General features: G+C 32.8%; 1 pseudogene; it reads left to right on the top strand.

Moving 5' to 3' along the window:
• The first annotated feature begins 396 nt into the window (after positions 1 to 396).
• On the top strand, positions 397 to 3,461 carry LOC120216527 (annotated as a pseudogene).
• Positions 3,462 to 4,369: the final 908 nt, after the last annotated feature.

Raw genomic sequence — 4,369 nt, 5'->3', positions numbered from 1 at the left:
AGAATTGTTCATTCCACTATGCATTAGTTCCAGATACGTTCACTAGTACTTAAGCGACTAATTTCATTGTTGCTCTTTTCTCGTATTTAAAATTATTTACTTATTTGCATTAGTGAGGGATTGCTAGTAATACAAGTATTAAGGGATATTTTTAAGGAGTTGGTTATCTATTTTTAGGATGTGGCTGGTGTGGGTAATTGACAATTTTATCCCTTTATCACTCCTATAAAAGGGATATGCCTCTACTTTCAGGATTACACCAATCCGGAAGAAATTGATGCTAAGACAGTGGCTTTCATACCACGACACAATAAATCGTTCTATCTCCTTAATTATTTAATTGATTATTTGTTAGTCAATGTTAATGGAATTGTTTTACAGCATTATTATTTCTAACAATCATCAGCAAAATGGTTATCTGAAATGGTACGATTTATAATCATATATGACCCGAACAATGTAATTATATGTGTTTATGTATATATATAGTTTTAGATTTTACTTTTGTCTTCTAATTTAGGGTTTTGATGTTACAGGGAATGGATGAGTACGATATCATCCACCAATTCCATATGAACTATTTAGTTGAATTTTAAAGCCGGAGAAGATATGGCAGCGCCCGTCCTTGTCGGTGGGTACTTGAAGCGATCATTTTCCTTCAAGAGCTACTCTTCTTTCCCTAATTTTAACGCTAAAAACGACAGCGTATCCTCCATTGACGCTTCATACAGACCGATAAAACAGTTCAAAACCAGAAGCAGTTGGAACTCAAGTACCACAGCTGAGCATGCTCCGATTCCAAAGAAACCTTCCTCTTCCACTTCTCAGAGTATTTCATTCGAGAAACCAGCTTTACCACAGGTAAATTACGACGCTTTAAAGCCTAAACGCGAGACTGTATCTTCAGAAAATATGAACTACTTTTCGCATATAATCACACAAGGTCCATTTGAGAACACAAATTATGCTCCAAAAAACAATAACTAATCGATCGAAAGGAGTTAATGAGTAGAAGCCCTTCACATGCTCATGATCATATATTGGCCGGAAGAAAAAGAAGAGAGAAGCTTAGCCAGCGTTTTATAACTCTTTCCACAATCGTTCTTGGTTTGAAGAAGGTTCACATCTTTCTTCGTAACAACTTTTTTCTTTCTTTTTTTGGTGATTATTCTTCGATTAAAAAACACCATGATTTTTTTTTAAATATATGAAAAAAGCATCGGTTCTTGGAGAAGCTATCAAGTACGTGAAACATCTTCAAGAACATTTAAAAGTGTTAGTGGTGCATACCAAGAAGAGAAGTGTGGAATCTGTAGTTTTCGTGAAAAATCTTTTTATACAAACGCCACTAACGTACTTGTCGTAACTGGTTTTCGCCAGGGCACGAAATTTTGCTTGGTGGGAAAATGATATGAATAAATGGTTTTAAAATATTTTGGGAGTCGCCATCGGCCTTTTGGGTCAGGTAGGTCGAATACCTAAAAATTATCTTTTAAAAGAGTTTTTAAGAAAACATCAGTTAAAAGATAATCTGGTATGCGTTTTAACCAAAAAATCGTTCTTTTTAATAATAAAAGGGATTCGTGGTCGATTACATTTGAAGAAGGATTAACATCTCCACAATGTCCAAAATTAGTACTTATTAATTATAAATTGTCTCTATTATTGAAAATTTAAAAATTCAAAATATATTTAATTTGTAATCCTGTTATTTCAAATTTGTAATTCTAAGAAAATATATTAATTTATATATAAATAAGATATTTATTTAGAAATATCAGAAAAGGGCTTATAGGTGCTTTAAGACAGCTCATTTCTTAATATTAAAAAATAAATAAATATTAATAAAACATTTCTACTAATATAATATATAATTGATAAAAAAAATCAGAAAATGGACATCTAGTTGCTTTAAGACTGCCCTTTTTCTTTGATATTAAAAATAAATATTATTATAAGATTATAATATTGTATTTCATGTAAACATTAGTGCATAAAACATAAATAAATAAATAAAATACTATATTTAAAGTATAAGATCAAAATAAAATTAATACTATATGATATTGTATAATATTAAGTAAAAAAAACAATAATGACAAAATAAAATAAATTGAAAGCAATAATATTAAATTACAAAATATTAAAACTTATGGTTAAATTAAAAATATAAATGAAGAAAAAAAAATATAAAACTTAAAATCCTAATTCGAAATACATAAAATATGGGTATTAAAAGTATAATATAAACATAATATTAATATGTAACTAGAATATAGAAAATTAAAACTATAGGTGTAAATAATAAAATAAAAACTTATGGTAAAAATAATTAATGATTGAATTATAAGCTGTAAAACTTAAATGCTCTAACTCGAAATATTATAAAATTTGAGTGCTAACAGTGTGATTTAACCTATATTAGTTATTCGGGATTGAAATATTAAATATAAAATTATGAGGGACTAAATATGATATTTATCCTAAATATATAAATATTTACTGATTAATGACTAAAACATAATACATTAAAATTTGAAAGCCAAATTAAAATAAATAAAAATAACTGGTGGTGACTATTTTGTAAAGATTACAAACATGGAACACCGTGGAATGGGTTTACCCTTTTACCCAAAACGCACAGTTATACCCATGAAACGGCGTCGTTTCATATTGGGTATAAATACCCTATAACTAGCCGGCCCTAAGGGACATTTCTCATTTGCTTCTTTTCTTTCTCTCTCTGATTTGAGAGAGAAATTTTTCTCTCTCTTTTCTTTCTTAAAGCCTCAGGCCGACCACCTTGTTCCGGCGCCGACGCTTCCCGCCGGCCACCACTCACGGTGGCCAAAAAATACAAAATACCCTTAAACCAAAGCCCCGATTTTTCTAAGCCTAAATCCAAGGTTGTTTTCGCATAAAGTCTTACAAATTTTTGTAGATCTAAACGAAACCAAAGTTTTATCTTTGATTCTACAATGGTTCAGGCGACGCTTCGAAGTCCTCTGATGATGGTAAGTCTCTCCCTCTTCTCTCAGTCGATTTCCGTTGCTTTGTGTATGGTTGTTTTCTTTTTTCGTGGCTGTTGGTGTACTTGCTCTTGGTTACTGTCTGTTTCCTCTTCATTTTTGTTCTCTCCGTTCTCTGTGTTCATCTTTTTATCCGTTGTTTCTGCTCTCTGTCCTTTTATTTTACAGGTAACGGTGGCTTTTATAGCCACCACGGCGCTCCTCTCGGACTGGTTAAAGAGTGGAAGCTTCGGTGAGTCACCATGGCTATGCGTGACTCACCATATAGCTTCAACGTGGGGCTATTTCTGGAGTCTTTGGCGAAGCATCGTGGCAGTAGTAGCGTCGGTAGCAGGACGTGGGGCGACTGGAAGCATCTGGAGGCAGCAGCTGGGATCTTCTGGAAACTTGAGGCGGCGGCGCGCGGGGCTAGGGTTAGAAAACCCTAGCTAAAATATTACAAACCCTAAAAGGGTTTAGGGTCATCTATTGGGCCATTCGGGTTGGGCCTGGATATTGTAAATGGGCTGTGATTTGGGTTTTGAGATTTGTATATGGGCCTCAATTTTGGGCTTTGTAATATTTAATAAATAATATATAATAATAATAATAATAATAATTTTAATAATAATAATAAATTTAAATTTAAAATGGAAAAATTGATGTCTACAGCTGCCCCTCTTTGCTCATCCTTGTGTTAACAAGAATAGAGCAAAGACGAAAAAGAGAATAATTTTTTCATTTGGCTTCTTTTGAGCAGGATGGAAATGTTGAAAACATCATGCACTGAAGGGCTTACAGATGACCCGAAGGTTTTGAAAACATCATGCACTGAAGGACTTACAGATGACCCGAAGGTTTTTGAAAACATCATGCACTGAAGGACTTACAGATGACCCGAAGGCTTTGAAAACATTAAGCACTGAAGGACTTACAGATGACCCGAAGGTTTTTGAAAACATCATGCACTGAAGGACTTACAGATGACCTGAAGGTTTTTGAAAACATCATGCACTGAAGGACTTACTGATGACCCGAAGGTTTTTTGAAAACATCATGCACTGAAGGGCTTACAGATGTTGGAAATAGTTTACTAAGTAAAAAAACTATGGAAATCTTTTTCTTACTTTTCAACAATTTCATTTTTAGAAAAGATTAAATGAGAAACTTTGGAAAGTATTTTTCTCATTGAAATAATTTGTTGATTCGATAACATGCCCCAAAATAATACTTCTTTTGTAGACTGAGTCCATCTATTCTTCAGATGTTTGCGTGATTCCCGCATTTGAAGTTTTGAATTCTACCTTCTTGTAAGGTATTGTTCATCATGAATCTTCTTTTTCATACGAAGATCAGTAAAA

Source organism: Hibiscus syriacus, unplaced genomic scaffold (assembly GCF_006381635.1).
Source record: "Hibiscus syriacus cultivar Baekdansim isolate YM2019G1 unplaced genomic scaffold, ASM638163v2 tig00110160_pilon, whole genome shotgun sequence".
NCBI classification, from domain to species: Eukaryota; Viridiplantae; Streptophyta; class Magnoliopsida; order Malvales; family Malvaceae; genus Hibiscus; species Hibiscus syriacus.
This window is presented reverse-complemented; position numbering and strand designations above follow the sequence as displayed.